Source organism: Pinus tabuliformis, chromosome 8 (assembly GCF_031772625.1).
Source record: "Pinus tabuliformis cultivar Carrire ecotype Pingquan chromosome 8, CPIR1, whole genome shotgun sequence".
Taxonomy (NCBI): Eukaryota; Viridiplantae; Streptophyta; class Pinopsida; order Pinales; family Pinaceae; genus Pinus; species Pinus tabuliformis.
The window spans coordinates 36437068-36456460 of record NC_142294.1 but is presented as its reverse complement, the minus strand read 5'-3'; positions in this window follow the sequence as shown (position 1 = coordinate 36456460).

Here is a 19393-nt window from a genome sequence, read left to right as displayed (position 1 = left end):
CATTTTCCTCGACTATGAGAGCTGAGAACTTCTTTTTTGTAGAGTTGGTTGTGATCCATATTTTTCATGGTATAGGTAGGTAAGTTGTTGCTTGTTGATCCTTTTGCACCATTCCTTGTTTCAATGAAGTTCCTTTGCTTGCTAAAGAATCAACTTCTGAATTTAGGTGCCTGTAAACATGATAAAATTCTATATATTCAAAATGTTGAATTTTCAAAACAATCCTTTGAAGGATGGGAGGAAGAGTGGTATTATATTTTCGCCTGGCTTTTCAAACCTGTCGAATCACAAGCATTGGCTTGCTAAACACCAATATCTTGGGGGTTCTACTCGATATTTCCAGTTCTAGTCCTTGCCATAGCGCTAAGTATCCAAATTGGTTATTGGTTGAGATGCCCAATCCATAGGAAAATTGAATCTCTTTTTGTTTATTGGGGAAAAAATCATCCCTCTTGTTCTTGCCACCCCTAGATTGCCTTTCGAGGCTCCATCGAAAAACACAAAATATTTTCCTTTACAAATTCACCATGTTTGGAAATCAGATGGGTCCATTTTGATATAAAAGTTCTAATTGGATATTGGACGATGATTGAAGTTGTTAGCATGATGTGGTGGTGTGCCTACTTTAATTGACTCTTTTTCAAGTGGCGATAGATATTCCATCTCAGACTTTTTATAACTGTGGGCCATGACAACTCCAAACAAAAGGCATGAAGCTTTATGTGCCACCATTGTGGCAAGTAGCTGAACCCCTTTAAAAATTTCTCTATTACGGGTAATCTAGATTGACCAACAAATGTATTTTGGCAATGCTTCTCACCATCTAGCAGATATAGCTGTTTATTTTCTAGGCCAAGGGAGTTTATTCCTCTAATTTTCAAACATATCAGCCTAGGATTATGGAATTATATCAATGTAAGTTACCTTAGAAAATAATTTTTGCCAAATTTCCAAGGAGAAGGAACAATACTTGAATAAATGAGGAATGTCTTATTCAGTGGCCTTGCAGAGAACACATCTTGATGGACCTTGAATATTCTTTTTTCATAGATTATTAGCTATTAAAATTTTCCATGAATCAACACCAAAGAAAAGGTATTGACTTTGGGAATTCCATCCCTCCGCTAGATTTTCCTTCACCTCTTGCTAGGAGCAGGATGTGATATCCTTTTCAACAACATCTCATACTCTTCTTTGACTATATATCATTGATGAGAGCTAATATTCCAAGAGCGTTGATATCCGAACATCACAGATATGGGTGCTAATCTTTTCAGTAAAGAGGTCAATTTATCCCATTGTGACTTATTGGTAGACCTTGACATGTCCATCCTTTCTATTTTCCATATGTGTCCCATTATGATATGTCCTCTATCCTTACACATCCTTCACGTTTCATCCAACTTGCCAATTCACTGATTTCTGCTTGTTCTCCTAGCGACCCATCTGATAGAAGATTATCCTTCCATATATTTATCCATGCTTCATTTTTTGTTTTCCAGTTCAGATTCTCCAGTGTTATTGGTTTTTCTTGTTTGCATAGCCCCCATATATTAGATTCCAACCCTTTCCAATTAGCTTTTTCAGCCCCAAGGAGTCTGTTTTTGTGAAATTATTTGTGCAAGAAGGCTTGTTTCCACCACTCCTTAGAGTCAGAGAGAAAACATCAAACAATTTTGGCTCCTAGCACAAGATTCTTTAGAAGCATATCTTTAATTACTATTCCTCCATAAGTTTTGGGGATCTGGACAATGTTCCATTGAACAAGATGAAGTTTTTTCTCATTTTTCTTTCCCCCTTACCAAATAATTTTTTTGATTAAAATACACATCTAGTTGACTACATTTTTGGGGGCGAGGATACCAAAACACAAGTAGGTCAACAACGAGGATAAGATGGATTTAATCAATACTATTTGACTCGCTGTATTTAGCCAATTCGCTCCCCATGATCGCATATTTTTTTCGAATTTTTAAAGGACATCTTCCCAATCTTCCATATTCGATGCTCCCAATGAAATGGGGACTCCCAAGTACTTAAAAAATTTCCACCTAATTTCCACTAGAAATTTGAGTGAGTTGGAGATCTCTCTCAAAGTGGATTTAGAGAAATTCCAATCGGAAAGCTGTCTCTTCCTTTTATTGATTAGGCCACCTGAAAGATCCAAATAGGAGGTTAATAATCCTTTAAATCAATTTCCAATAATTTTTGATGCTCCTCCTAGCAAAAGAGTGTCGTCCACAAATTGTGAATGGTTCACTTCCTTGAAATTCCTCGCGATACTAAGACCCATTAGTTGACCTTCCATTCTTGCCAATTCTAAATTCCTACTTAGAGTTTCAACAACCAAGATGTACACAAGCGAGGAAAGAGGGAATCCTTGCCTCAAACCCTTGGTGGCCATAAAGAATGGGGTAGGTATTCCATTTTCTAAGGGCGTAATCGAAGGGGTGCTTATACAATAATTTATCCACTTGATAAAATTAGAGTTGAATCCCAATTTTTCCCTAGTTGAAAATAATAAGGAATGCCTTATCCGGTCAAATGCGTTGGCCATATCTAATTTGAAGATAATACTTGGTTCCCCCCTCTCTTTTCCAGAGTGAATTTCTTCCTCAAACATAATTACGTTTCCCAATATTTGATGTTGCTGCATGAAGCCCCCTTGATTTTTTGAAATTATTGTTGGAAATATATTCTTCAATCTGTTTCCTATTACTTTTGTGAAGAATTTATATGCTACGTTACATAGTGATATGGGTTTGAATCTAGAGAAGTTTATTGGATTTGACTCCTTGGGGATTAGGGCTAGGAAGGATGAGTTTGCCTCCACTCAGTTTATCCTTCTTTTTGGTCCAATTTAGCATTCACACCATGTCATTTTTTTATAAGTGTCGAGATGGATCTATAAAATCTTATTGTAAATATGTTTGGCCCTAAGGCTTTGTCAGGGTCTAAAGACCAAATTGCCTCAATTATTTCATCTTCCTCTATTGGCTTGGTTAGTTGATGGTTTTCATGTTCGAAGGCAATTGGTGGAACACATGATAGGAATTATCTTTCTTTATCTAGCTCAATTTATTTATCTTTAGTATAAAGAGATTGAAAATGCAAATAAGATTCTTATTTTATTTCAGAAAAGATGAAATTTTAGGCTTACCTTCGGGGGTTATCTCCCTTACTCAATTTCTTAATTCTCGAGCCTTAGCCTGCTTATGGAAGAAAGTTGTATTTTGTTCACCATCTTTAAGGAAAATGCTTCGTGATTTTAATCTCCAGTACTCCTCTTGTCTATTTAAGTAGTGTATCCTTTTGCTTAACTCATTTTCTTTTTCAATATTCCATTCCTCCACTAGGGCATTTTAAATCACATTTTGATGTTATTCTAATTTTTGTATAAGGTCAAAATTTTTCCCAAAGTTAGAGAGCCTGCTTGACTGCTCTCAACTTTGACTCCCACACATAAGAGGGAAATCCTATAATTGGGGTCATCCACACCTGTACTAAATCAGGTACTCCTTCTTCCATTAGCCAACCTAGGTTGCATCAGAAGGATGTCAAGCCTAAAGTTTCCAATAGATCTATCTCCAACATAGTTGGATAATGGTCTGAATCACCTTGTGCTAGGATTGAATATACACAACCTTTCCCTTTTAACAACCATTTATTATGTAGCAAGAAACTGTCCAACCATGCGGTAATATGTTCTTTTCCACTCTGCCTATTGTTCCGTGTGTATTTCCCTTTTCTTGGCTTCATATTGAAAAGATTCCATTCACTTACCATATCTTTCATTCTTTCTTACAAGGGGTCTCTAACTAAATTACCTCCTCACTTCTCTGAAGAAAAGAGGATTGTGTTGAAGTCTCCTCCTACTATACTATCTAAATGCCACTGAGTCTCTTTTAAAGCAATCAATGAATCCCAAAAGTCACTTTTCTGTTCATAATTTACTGGGGCGTAGACATTTAATAAGGAAACTGTTTCCTTCATATCATTCTTTTCAAGCATAATTGCTATCCAATGTCTCGTTTTCTTGTTGTCGTTCAATGGGAAGAGAGAGTCCAGCCAAAAGATGCCTAAGCTTCTTGAGGCACCTCGGTAGCTTTAATCCACCCCAGTACTATCTCTCCAAAAATTCTTTTCATAACTCAAAATCTCATTTTCTTCTATATTTATTTCCTACAAAAGAAGGATATATGGTTTTTCTTGTTTAACTAAATATTTTACTGACAAGGATTTTTTGGGGTTTCCCAAATCCCTTATATTCCATGAGATTACATTCATTTATTTTTGGGAGGATTAGATTTTTTACCTCCACCTACTTCTCTTGTTCCTCCTCCAAAATTATTATTGGCTTTAGTACCTTAGTAATTTGGAGTTGACTCCCAAGTTTTTGATTTTGTTCCACTTCTTCTTCTCTGGATTCCTTCTTGGAGAGTCTCCCTTGCCCTTTCTTGTTGTTTTCATCTCCCTAGCTCATCATTTTCTTTGGTTTTATTTTCATTACCTTTCTAGATTCTATCCCCTTAGCCTTCACAGTGTGGGTGATCCTTCATTTCACTGAATTTCCAGGGGGTTATCAACAGATTCCAATAATTGAGGGTTTTGATTAGCTTCTTGGGTTGCTTGGTATTTTTCTTCCTGATTCTTTCCTTCTTCTTTCTCTGACTCTTGTATCTCCCCCTCCTCCTCTTCCGATTATTCCTCTTCCTCCTTAGGGGCTTCTTCTCTCTCATTGTTCTGTAATGCTTCTTGTGGATTTTCCTCTCGAGTTTGTAAGATCTAGAAAGGGTTTGCAGATGATGAGGCTGCATCCCTATTGTGGACTAGTTGGTTTTTCTTACTTTCACCTTTCCTTTGTTTCCTCCCTTTTTCTGAGTTTTCCACTGCTATTCAATATTTTTAGGAGTTCCTTCTTCATTGCCAGATTGTGTCTTCTTGCAATCTCTTGCAAAATGGATGTACTCGTGACACACCCTACACTTAAAGTCAACTACTCGTAGTGAAATACCTGATAGTGGCTCCATTCACCTTATGTAAGGTTGATTTTTGAGGGCCATCTTTTCTCCAAATCAACTTGTTGTGGCCACAACCACCACCCTATTAAAACCTGCTCTTGGTAGCAAATTTGAATGGGTCCCCTAGAAGTTTGATATTTCATTTCTCCAAATGACAACTCTCCGAATGATCTATTTTTGTCCTAGGGATTTTAACTCTTTGCTGAGTCAAATCTTAAATTCTTAATGGCTAAGAGCCCCCCTAAATAAATCTCTGCGGCATGATTCATTTATAACCCAGTCTAGTCCTTCATTCATATCCATCATTGAGACTTTTTCAATCCTCATAAACCTTCATGGTGCTCTATGCCCACGCATATAACCAACCCCCACTCTCTATTATGGTTGTATTTGGATTCGATCCACAAAACCTTCTATCTCATCTTTATTCCTATTATAACTCTTTTATAATAGAAATTCTTTGCAAAGCATGCATGACTTAACATCTCCGCACTTCCTCGGTCTTTATGCATCCTCCTTGCATACTTTTATCATATATCGTAGGTCACATTGATCAAGGGCAAGGCCTATCTCTCATGAATAAATGCTATGCGATTAGGCCTCCAATCGCAAATTGCAATTGCACTTTGCTAAGACCCAAAGCCCAAGCTTCAAACATTCCGCGATATGGCGGACCCACCGGGATCATTAACCACAATATATATATTTTTGGGTCCGCTCCCCCCAATTGCAAGTCACAATCGGCAGAGCCCAAGGCTTATACATAAGGTGCACCGCGATATACTGGACCCTCCAGGACTATTAAACGTGACATATATATCTTTCAGGTCTGGCCTAATCGCATATCGCAATTGGCGGAGCCCAGGGCTTATACATAAGGCGCGATGCGATATACCGGACCCGTCGGGACTATTAAATGCAACATATATATTTTTGGGTTTGGCCTATCGCTAATCGCAATCAGCAGTCGGCGAAAGTGAAGCCCATGTGATATGCGAAGGGGCGATGAGCGGACCTAGTGATAATTATACGTCCGGGTGTATAGTATTTGAAGTCCAGCCTTATGGTTCGGCTGCGGGTTTTCTCGTGTATTCCGATAAAATGTTGTGGTCTGGGTTTTCAAAGGAAAATCCGATAGGGGTGATGTTGCATGTGATTGCCCACTGCAGTGAGCGATTGCGACATGATCGCATCACAACCTTGGCTGAACCAGGGGCCGATTCTTTCACATTTGTTCCTTGTGATTTTATAAACATTTTAATGAAGGCAAGATTTGCGTTTTTAGGCATTTCTATCATATTTTCATAAGCATAGCTGATGTTGGTTATTTCTGCAGGCGAGGACCGAGAGAAGGCAAGCGAGGTCAAAGAACGGATGCATAAGCATCAAGTATGGCTCTAGGTAAAAGATGCATGAGCGGATCCGAAGAGTTTATATATGCGGGTGTGTTCTATTTAAAGATCCGGCTTTAGGAATTGGCGGTCAGGTTTCCATGTGCTACCTATGTGTTCAAAGGTTATGCGGTCTTGGGCCTTATCATGAAGAAATGGCATGCATACCCTATCCTTTCAATCTGCATCTATTCATTTCCCTAGGAAATGAAACGCTCTAGCAGATGTTGCCTTCATGTGTCAACCATTTCACCGATCGATTCTACGCTTGTATATTGAAAAGAGGAGGGAGGTGGAAAGGCGAGGAGGAGATGGAGGGCCAATCTTGCTATATAAGTATTACCTTCAGAGATAGAAGGAGGACTTTTTTTTGGGAAGAACAACTTTGATTTATTGTGCTAATAAAGGAGACTGTTTGGGTCAAGAAGGAGCCTTTTTTTCAGATTTATTTTCCTCTTCTTTCATGTGTTTAGAATCAGGGTGTTGTTGCTAGCATAAATATAAATGTGTTTTTTTTTGTGCATATTGATAACAGATAGTTCGTGACTAGTCTTGGTTATTCAAATATGATTTGTTACCATGGTTAATTCATGAGCGGTTGCTGATTCGAAACCTTGTTAAACATCAGTTGCAAGTTTTATTTGTATGGAAAGGAATGTGTATTCCTGTACGAGTAATTAGATTGCAATAAATATTTAATACAACCTTGTTCATCTGTGAACTAGTAATTGATTCATTTGGACTTGGAATCTATATATGATGTTTAATCTCTTTTTGTTATGCTCCTGCAGGATAGATTAGAATAGTTAGGATTAACATAAGTAGTTAAAATTAGTGTAGATAGGATTTGATATACATAGGTTAGCTGTTTCTTTTGTTGATTTAATTGAAGTCTTCCTCCAAGAAGCAATCTTTCAACACCTATAATAGTTTACGAGATCCTTTAAAACCCATTGGAACTAGCCACTCCAAATGAAAGCGGATCTAATTGGGGTCTGCGATCGGGTTAGTTCCCCTTGTTGGCATAGCGAACATTCGCCGTGTCAACACAACCTCTACATAGATATTTCCATAGGCAAATTGATAACTCTTGGGTTCAACTCTATCTCCTTCACTTTGACCAAAACATCAATATACTATTTTTTTTCTTAAAGGAACATTTATGGGATTTATATGAACAAAAGGTTGGATTATGGGCTAGAACCCTTACACAAATATTTAGAGGTTGATCATGAAAGTATTCATCTGCCCATACAACCAAAAGGCCATTCCTAGCATTGTAGTTCTTTCTTATACAAAATAAGTTTCCATTAATAACTCGACAAAAGGAAACTCAGATCAAACAGTAATTGCAGGGAAACATAAAAAAGAATAAGATAATTCAAGAACTAGCAAAAGACAACAACAACGTCCATCATCAACTATGCCCATTGTTGGGAAGATCAAATCCTCGATGATGACATGCCTTTTTATTCTCTTGAGAGGAACTTGAGACAATGCCATCGTGACCAATATCAACATTTCCACTGAAAAATTCTCCATTAACATAACATGATCATTGAGGAAGGACACCCCCTCATGGATCCCATTCAACAAGATTTGCATGTTGCTGAGGTGTTGAAGCAATTTTGCTTCCAAAAGCAGTTGGAAAGGTTGTCGCTTCTTCTCTGCCATATCATCTTGACGTTTCCTAACCTCCAACAAGGCCTTTGACAAGTCTAGAATTTTGTCAATTATCATACCATCATTATCAAGCTCTTAGGGATTTGAAGAATCTGCCATGATTAAAGTAATCCCTTGAGAAAAAGAGTCAGACACACATAACAAGATGAAACAGTCTTTAGGGATAAGAAGAAACAATACCTCGTTGAATCCCAAGGAGGCCTGAAGTATCTATAATTAGACCACACAAGAACGCTGGCATGAGCCAGACTGAGAAATAACTTCCATATCTAAACGCAAATCCTCGAAAGGGAAATAAGGATAATTATGGAGGTAGAAATAGGATGACGATATTAACTCCAATTCTCTAATCGAAGAGATCTTTGTCTTGTCCATGATAAATCCCACCCACTCCAACCCACAAAAAAATAAATAAAAGTATCTCTTTGAACAAATGATAAATGTGGGAACCATCCACTTGTTGCAAGGAAGACACCACCAAGAATAAAGTTTGAAAAAACATGGATGAGATTTAAATCTTTGCCTACACACGATGATCTTCATTCTTAATAGACGAGCCAATAACTAACCAAGATTCGTGATAGGAGAGCACAACCTGAGGTGATTTAAAACTCTAAAACCTACTAACATCTGGATGTCATTCAAAAAAATTGAAAGAATGGACATAATTAAGGGATGTGATTCAATTTTATTAATCCTTGATTTCTTTCTATTTTTCTCTTCCCAAGGGAGGAGCCTTTTTGCCAAAACGTCAGCCACCGAGTTTAAATGTCGATACATATGAATAAAATCTAGGAATTCAAATTGAGAGGAAATTAAGGGCTTCCATAACTTTCATGGCTTGTCAAATGAACAACATTGAGTCACCAAAAAAACACTTACGTATAGATTTTCTTGGAGAGTGTTACTCCATACCTTTCCATAATGGTAAGAACTCATCTTGATTATTTGTCGTAGGACTAAAACCACAGACAATGTAATACCATTTTTCCATCAGGTATGAAAAATACCCATCCTACTCTTTCCTACCCTAGATTGCCAATCGATGAGCCATCAAAGAACAAGGAATATTGATTACGAGAGATTCCCCATTAATTAGAATCAGACTGATTCAAAATAAGTTAGGGACCATTATAGTAGGAGGACGATGCCCATGATTAATTGAAAATGAAGACTTATTGTTTACTTGAATCCAATTACACTCTGAAGAGTTTATATATTCAAGTTCTTTGGTGTTAATTCCCAATGATGACATGGTTTCAAAGAGAAGGGAGGTCACTTTGAGGGATACTGACATAGGAATTGCATGCTCATTTTAAAAAATAGCCTTATTATGTGCGATCGAGATAGACCAACATAGGAACTTAGGGAGGGATTCTCAAACTATGATTGGAAAAGATGGCACCTTTCTAGTCCAGGGATATTCAGATTTCCATTTCTTTCCACCCATGAACCAGGGATGGATTCTATATAAGACACAGGAGCCAATGTTAAATTCCAAGTTTCCAAAGAGAAGGCACAAGTCTTAAAAATATGAGAGATATTTTCTTCTGAATTTGAACACAAAATCCATTGTGATGCCCCTTGAATATTTATCTTCTTTAAATTTTTTGTTGTGAGAATTTTCTGATGGACAATGGTCCAACAAAACATATTAATTTTTTTGTAGACTATCCTTGCTCCATACTATTTTCCACAGCTTGTTTGATGGTGGGTGTGGAAGATTTTTAATTAAGTGGGAATATGCCAGTTTCACAGAGTATTTATGTTGTGAGCTTAACTTCCATGTTCGATGATCTTGCAAAGAGAAAGAGATAGGGGCTGGACCCTTTAAAAAAGAGATCAAATTGTCCCATTGGGACTCGAGATGGTTTGAAAGCACTAGAAAAAACCATCCTTTAAAATGACCCTTATTGACCACACTTTCTCAATAGTCTAAGAAAGTAGTGTACAAAGAGGTGGAGAATTTTTTTCAAAGATCAAAGTCATTAGTCAGCATGAAAAATCATCATTGTAAACCCAATTTCTACAAAATTTCTTGTAAATGATGCTAGTATGACCATTTAATTATGTAAAAACACCTAGGTAAGCCTATGATTTTGACAAGGGATTTCATCTTAGGAAGCTTTTAACCTCCCCGAATTATGTGTGTTTGTAAACATGCATAATCAACATAGTTTTTCTTCCAGCTTAAACCCCAAAGCTAGGGTGGAATTCGTTGAAAAACTCTTAGGTGATTCCTAGTGTTCATCGAGTCTTTGTAAAAGTGTGTTTAGGAATAATTTTAGTGCATGGTACCTCATAATTAGAACACCATGGCTAAATTATTTTATCATAAGCACACTTAGTTTCATACTAGATGATATTGTGTCACAGAATTGGGTAATGTCTAGAGGGTCTGGTCTAAATGTTTATTTCTCCTTCTAATAGTTGAATTAAATAGTAGTATCTTGATGTAAACATATTTCAGTGCATGGTCCCTCATAGTTATACACCATGGATAAAATATTTGAGGGTTGAAAAATTATTAATCCCCTGTAAAAATTGGAAACTAGGGCCAAATTCCACCTTGGGACAACTTATATGATGGAGATGATTATTTCATTGGATTCCTCTTTTCGAGAGGTCCAATTTTGATATAAATATCATCTCATTATGACAAGCAGAAGTGGAATTTTGAATTTATTCTCTCTCATGCACAAATTGTCAAGATCGACCTCAATCAAATGTAGGCTCAAGAAGCCCAATGGATGTGTCTCCTCACCCTTAACGAATTGTATGAATAGGAGTGATCTCTTTCCTCATTTGGACATAGCTAACACATATCATTATTCTCCCTCTTCTCTTGATTAGTTCGTACAACTTGGGAAATTTCTCTCTCTCTCCCATGTGTGGCATAGAAGGACGAAAATTTCAGGGACAATTACTGGCCAAATTTTAGAGAATAGACTAGCATTGACCAAGGGTCATTTGACCATATTTGACTACATTTTTCGAGGCACCTTGAGGCCGCATTCTCTAGCACAAAAACCGAGGTATTTGGGGCCATTTGACCTGTGTTGACCACAACACTGTTTGACCACAACATTGACTGAAGTTCAACCGAGTTTGACTGAGTCTGGGTGGACTGTTTTGGGTTGAATTTGACTCTTCTTGAAGGTTGAATTGGACTGCTGTTGACCAAGCTTCTTGAAGGAAGTTTTGTTGCTAATTTGACTAGTGTTGACTTTCTGGTTAGGGCTGTAGTTGACTACTATTGACTGCTGATTTTGTGAGGGTTGTTTTGACTATGTATTGGGCAAGTAAAATTGATTTATGTACTCTGTCTTTGCTGAACTATTGAATTATAATAAGAATATTTGATCAAAGGGTTTTCCCCATATTGGGGTTTTTTCCTAGCATCTGCCAAATCTTATATCCTCTTGCCTTGGCTTGTCTTATGCACATATTTTTATGTTCTATCTGTATTTATTGTCTATGTGATTAAGTTAATGTGATTTCTACTGGAAATAATTGGAATTTGTCATTGGGATGCTAATGGAACATTGAAGTAAATTGTGCTAAAGCATAAAACATACCATTTTTATCTAAAATTAACATGGTATTAGAGTTCATATGAAGATAAAGCCCAAGCAAGAGTGAGGGAAAGAAATCACCGAGGGAAGCTGTTGGACAAGAACTTGGAACTAGTCCCAATGATGACTACATCTTACTTCAAATCCGAGGACAAACTTAAGGAAAAATCCGATTATCATGCATGGAAGATGTCTCTAGATTTGACTTTGGAATAAAATGATGCCATGGAATATGTCAAGGAAGAGCAATGGAGTCTCCATCAAATACATCCCCAACTACACAAACAAAGTACAATAAAGGTGAGGTTAAAGCTAACAAAATCATTGTTGATTCTATACACAAGCCTTTGGTTGCCTATATTTTTGATCTAGAAACATCTAAAGAGATGTATGACAAGCTGGTTAGGATGTTCAAAGTAAATAATGTAAATCAATTTCTCTTTCACAAGAACAAGTTGAAAGATATCAAGATGGATATAGGAGAATCCATTCAATCCTACTTCATGAGGATTATTGAAATCAAGAACGATCTCCTATCTATTGGAGAAGTCATTGGTGACTAGGAGCCCACTCTTATTGCACTTGGAGGCCTACAAGAGAATGGGATGTGTTCAACATTACCGTCCTCAACAATGACAAGATTCCAGGATTTGATGAATTATTGGCTAGATGCACTCAATAATAAATAAGGATGATGGAAAGAGACAAGCCCTCAAATGGAAACAATCTTATCGCCTTCTCTGGTCATGCTAAGAGGAAGAACAATGTTGTTCCAAGAAGACAAGGTCAAGTGTTCAAGGCAAGATTCAAAGAAGGAAGAATGGAGATGCTTCAATTATAACAGGTTTGGCAACTTCGCTAGAGAGTATCCTCACAAGAAGTATTCTCCAAGTGATGATAACAACAATTAAAAAAACTAGAAATGCAATGACAATCAAGGGAACAACAGGTTCAACAACAAAGGAAAGAGGAATTCTCTCGCTGCTCGAAATGGAAATGGTCGTCATCCCAAGAATTCAAGAAACTCCACGTATGAAGAAGTTAATGTTGTAGAAAAGACAAAAACAATTTTATCTTATTTCTTCCCTCAACACCGCCTCTCCTTCGGATACATTGGATCATTGTAGTATACATAGGGGGGATAGTATGGGGTACAGAGGGAGGTACCCAAAGGAATAATATAATAATGGGATGGGCCATAGTAATAAATAAAGTGGTTAATCCGTATCATGTAAGGGACCACAAGTAGTTAACAATAATGTAATAAGCCCATGGTATTAGATAGATGGTATTGAGGGAACCATGGTAATTACCCATGGTATTGTATGTATGAGGCCTATATAGAGGCTAGAGACTCCCCATTGAGATATGTCAAGGAATATTGTATGAACATGCATATGGCTTGTGGAGTGTTCTCCTTCCTTAAGGAGTGATTGTATGGTGTTGCCCTACCTCAAGGGTTTGATATTAATAAAGTGAAGCATTTCTATATTCAGATCTTGTTATTTCTTGGTTATATTTTTATTTTCATATATTTTCAGGTTAGATCTATTACAAGTCGTATCAGAGCACTTACTTGGGCAAAGTGGATTTTTTTCTCTTTTTTTTTAGAAATTTTTGGGCGGCGAGTTTGCATATCAGATCTATACATCCGAGTGAAAGATTTGCAGAATCTAATTGCAGATCTGAGTTCTTTGCAAAAAAATACCCAATTTGAAAAAAAAAAATCGGCCGAATAGGAGTTTGGATGAGGGAGATATTGTTGATTTAAAAATCAGCTGTGTTGCAGAGATTTTTCAGGGCGACGAGTTTGCAGATCATATATGTATGTTCTAGGGCAAAATTTGAAGAATCTAATTGCAGATCTGGGTGGTTTGTGAAAAAATACCCAATTTGAAAAAAAAATCGGTCGAATCAGAGTCCGGATGAGGGAGATATTGTTGATTTAAAAATCAGCTGTGTTGTAGACATTTTTCGAGGCGACGATTTTTCAGATTAGATATGTATGTTCTAGGGAAATATTTGCAGAATCTAATTGCGGATCTGGGTTGTTTGTGAAAATATACCCAATTTGAAAAACAAAATTGGTCGAGTCAGAGTCCGGATGAGGGAGATATCGCTGATTTAAAATCAACTCTTTTTTTAGAAATTTTTGTGACAGTGGGACAGTTGCAGAGCGAATATGAAATTTTAGTGCCTAGATTGGGATTTCTATTGCATGCGAAGATGCAGAATGGTTGTTCCATTTCTGAAAATAGGTCATAATAGGGATTCTGAGCAATATTAAATGAATTGTGGCCATTTAAAATTTTCACCAACTAAGCGATTTGTTTTCAAAACCCTCTTCATGGCTTCTAGCAAGCAATTTTCTACAAGGAAAGATAATGGTCCTACTATTGAATAATTCATAAAAGATCTTAAGAAAAACCATCAGAAATCTTGGAGAAGTTCCCTATGGCTTAATTTGAAAGGAGAGGTTGCCATATGGTGGCACTCACTTGGCAACCAGCAATTCGAACTTTCAAGTGAAGAACTTGAAAAACTCCTTGTGGACAAATGGTCTCATGCTAGAAAATAGGAGAATGAGACATGTAAGGGGTTATTTTCTACTGATATCTCCTTATTGCAGGTTCATGGATGTATTCAGAAGGAGAATATCATTGTGTCTATAAATCCTAGTTGCAAGCATAATTTTATCAATGTTAATTTGGAAAAAAAATTGCAAATTCTAGCTAAACAAATGGAGCACACACAGGTTAATAATGAGCAGGCACAAGTTTATAAAGATTTGAAGATTTCTATGGATAAGTATGTATTGCATTCTGATTTTTATGTTTCAAATATGGCTAATGTGGATGTTTTTTTGGGATACCCTTGGGTCGAATCTGTTGGTACTATCAATATTAATGTGCAGAAGAAATTCTTGAAGCTCTGGTATAAAAAGAAGAAAATTACATTACAGGATATTTCCATCAATAAATAGGTAGAGTGAAAAGAGGATGAAGTAGAGGCTATGGAGGCAGACGCACAAAGCTCTAATGGCACTGACACATTAGATGATGAGCCTTTGATGGTCGGCAACCAAACACAAACATTAAATCAGGTATCAGAAAAAGCACCAGACACCACTCATGAACCAATAGTAGAGGAATTCAATAAATATATTCCATTAGTTAAAGCTTCAACATATCACCACCCACATCAACCAATGAGACAACAACCTACAAGATGGAAACGAATCAACAGCAAGGACAACAGTCCCCGCATGACAGATAGAGAGGGGCGACGATCCACCCACAACACACCAACACAAAAGAGTTGCCAGGGTTAACTTCCAACTCAAGCATGCGAGGCACCAGCTATATTGAGGGTTCACCTTTCTCTTGGATGGCTAGATGCACATGCATGGTACTAGTGGACTACTCATTTGAGTAAATATTATTATTTGTGTTCTTCTTATGTTTGGGGGACGAAACATGTTTAAGGGGGGTGGAATGTAGTATACCTAGGGGGGATAGTATGGGGCACAAAGGGACGTACCCAAGGGAATAATATAATAATGGGATGGGCCATAGTAATAAATAAAGTGGTTAACTCGTATCATGTAAGGGACCACAAGTAGTTAGCAATAATGTAATAAGCCCATGGTATTAAATAGATGGTATTGAGGGAACCATGGTAATGACCCATGGTATTGTATGTATGAGGCCTATATAGAGGCTAGAGACTCCCCATTGAGAGATGTCAAGGAATATTGTATGAACAAGCACATGGCTTGTGGAGTGTTCTCCTTCCTTAAGGAGTGATTGTATTATGTTGCCCTACCTCAAGGGTTTGATATTAATAAAGTGAAGCATTTCTATATTCAAATCTTGTTATTTCTTGGGTATATTTGTATTTTCATAAATTTTAAGGTCAGATCTATTACAATCATTGGTTGATTGATGGTGGTTCCTGAAGTCACTTCAATGGGTACAAGGAGGCCCTCTCAAACTTAATTGAAAATAAGACTAATATAGAGATTATACTATGGGATTATGGCACTTATCCCGTGAAAAGAATTGAGACTCATACTCTTCACTTAAATCAAGGTCAAACCCTTCATTTACAAGAAGTGTTGTATGTACCTGATTTGAAAAAGATCCCAGTCTCTATTTATATGATGGAAGATAGAGGTTTCAAGGTAACATTCATTTATGGGAAGGTTTGTGTTTGGAAAAGGAACCCGAGAGATGCATTCACTCTTGGATTTAGGGTTGAAGATATTTATCAGGTTGGAGGAAGTCTGTTAGGAGCAATGACTTGCGATACTTCTCTTCAATCCGAATTATGGCACCGAATATTTGCTTACCTTCTTTACAAAGCCTTATCTGAGGTAAGGAATATGGTCATAGGTATGCCCGAATGCAACTTAGATCATGAAGGTGTTTGTTAGGGTTGTGCAACTGGAAAACATACAAGGGGACCATTCCCCTCAAGTCAAAGTCAAACAACTGATATTCTTCAATTGTTCCATTCTGATCTATTGGGTATGTTTCCCGTGACATCTTTGGGTGGATATTTGTACTATGCAATTTTTGTGGATGACTTCTCTCACAAAATATGGATCTATTTATTCAAGAAGAAGGACAAAGTGTTCAAATGGTTCCGATCTTTTGAAGCCTTGTTCGAGAATCAAACATGAAAGAAGATCAAAATATTGAAGACCAATAATGGGACCAAATATGAGTTGAATGAATTCAATGACTATTGGAGAGAAGCTGACATTAAGAGGGAGACCACTAATACATATACTCCTAAGCAAAATGGAGTTACCGAAAGGAAGAATCGAACTATCATAGAAGCCCCTCGTGGCATGCTTCATGACCAAGTTTTACCGAAGTTCTTAAGTAGTGCTCTAACCATTGTTCCTTTGATACTCGTGGATTCCTATTTTCCTACACCGCGAACTCGTGAATTTTTCTATCCAACCACCCTTCAATTTCTTTCTTTGTCGGATTCCAGTGACACGACATCAGACATCCCTTATGCAGATCCTGGTCTTGGCAACAGAACCATTTGTTGGCTTGTTGGGGCCTGACCCAGGTTCAGAGGTGATTTAGCCAAACAAATCCCGGTACTACTGGCCCTTTCGGCAACAGTCCGCGGAGCGCGAACTGAGGTCTCACCCAAAGTAGTATGGGAGGGTGCTAGAACTAGGTTTCCACACCCTGGAGATGTCTGATGAGTTCAAGTGGTCCGCAGTTCGACCTTGCATGTCCATCACTACGCACACTTCCCCGTACCTCGCAGCCTGAGATGCTGCCTTTGTGCAGCCCTACTCAGGGGCCGAACACTGTTATTACCCAAGTCCTTACTAGTATTCCATTGTTAGTTGATTAACTTAGCCTACTTGTAAGCGTTAAGTTATACTTAGCAATATAAATCATTCATACAAGTGCACGCAGTAAATAGACAGTATAATTTCAATTCATATCAAACAGGTAATAACCCAAGAACAGATACACAGAATTAAGATAAAACTTCTCTTTATTATTATCTTCCTCAGTTACAGACTCGACTCCGCCCTACGCACTCAGTTGCAGGGGCCTGCGCACTCAGTTGTGGACTACTAGGCCTTTGCGCGCTCGACTGCAGAGCCTTCTCCTACTCTAAGACCCAAGACACCCTTAAACACTCAGACTCTTGCTCTTTGCTTCTACTTTTATATCTCATACTTCCTACTTTTACACTTAGAGCCTCGCTCTATTTATACAATCCCATGGATTGCGGACCATGGGTAGGCCGACATTACATCCAAAACTAGTGCGGACAACTCTATGACTCTAACATACTTCCGCGCCCGCAATTCGCGGGGATTTACAACATCATTTGGTCAAAACATGGGCTTTGAGCCCCAAAACATGCCTCGGGGGGATTCCATGCCCAACACTTCTTCTTTTGAGGTGCTTTCTTCTTATGCTTCTTTCCCATTGTTACTACAAATCTCCTTCAAGAAATCAAGCTTGTGCCAAAGGACCTACTCTAACCCCAATTGTTGGGAATAATACTGAGAGGGAAGGGGGTGAATCAATATTTACAAATCAATAAATTTTTCATTTCCATAGTCAGATTTATATATACGCTACTTCAGTGAAGGGAACTCACGTGTGCATGCAACTATTCTTAAGGCAACCAACATATCCAGTGAACTTATGATTCAGTTAATTCATCATATGTTGATCTTTAATCAGTGCATCAGTACTTTATTAAACATTAAACAGTGACTATGTGCATTAATAACAGAATAAAACTTCACACATAAGCAACACACATTAACACCAAGATTTAAGGTGGAAACCCAATGTGGGAGAAAAACCACCTACTACTGTTGTCTCTGTCTTCTTTTAGTATAAAGAATAATCTATTTACAATCTTGTATTGGTGCAGACTCATACCAGTATGCAGGCACCCACCTGTAGAAGGCTATAACCTTCTCTCATTCTCCAACTTCTACTGGAAGGGAGCGACAACCCCCTAGCTCTTATACTAGCCAATATGTTTACTAGTATGTAGGTGCCAGCCTACAAAAGGCTACAACCTTCACTCGTTCTTAAGCTGCTACTGGAAGGGAGCTCCAACCCCTTGATCAAATCACCAGCCACTACTGGAACAAAGCTTCAACTTCCTTATTGAAGGCTCCAACCCTCAGTATCCTCCAGGGACCACGTTTCATAAATTTTCAGACTGGATACTCCTGGTACACAACAACAAAATATGTAGGCCAAATTTCATCAAATTTTCACACTGGACCCATCAGTAACATTGAAGCTCATAATCAATCACCTCTACAATACATCTATCAAATACATTTGCATCAACCAATCACTGAAACTCAATCATCAATCTCTAATATAATTGAAACACAATCATCAACCATAATTGAATCAATCAATCACTCAAACCTCTGACATACTGAATCAAACAATCACTGAACCTCTGACACAACTGAATTAACCAATCACTAAACCTTTGACACAACCGAATCAACCATTCATTCAAATTTAATCAAATTCAACCAATCAACTGGAACACACAGATCACTATAACCAGTACATAGATCTGAACCCAAAACACTGCATCAACAACCAGAACTAACTATAACCTCAAAATTCACGTGTCAAAATGTATATGCTTCTTCAATGAAGCCAACCTGCGTGTATATGCTACTTCCTTTAGCCCAACCTACATATCCATCTAAAGATATTGAATCATAAAACCTCTGAACCACAAACTGTACCAATCAATGACATTCTAATATCTACTATCATATTATAGAGTTCTAAACAGATAGCAACAAGGATCACCCTTCTTTATCAATCAATCAATCAACCAGACTCAATCTCCTTATACAATTAATTTTACTTTCAGATATACTGAAGACATCATTGAAAAACAATAGTCAAACAACAATGATGAGATAGATCAGTCATCCTTGAACAACAAGATTTTCTTTTGCATACGCTACTTGGAAGTGTCAAACCAACGTGTATACGTGCCTTCACCAAGGTGAACCAATGTATATATCTGCAAATGAAAACTTATAACTTCGCAGCTATTCCAGACTTCATATATACACATACCATAGCATTTAAAGCACAAAAAATTTGTTAGCACTTAGATCTATCCTGTCCATTATCAGATCACATAATGATAAGTCATTATGATCCTAATCCATCATTAA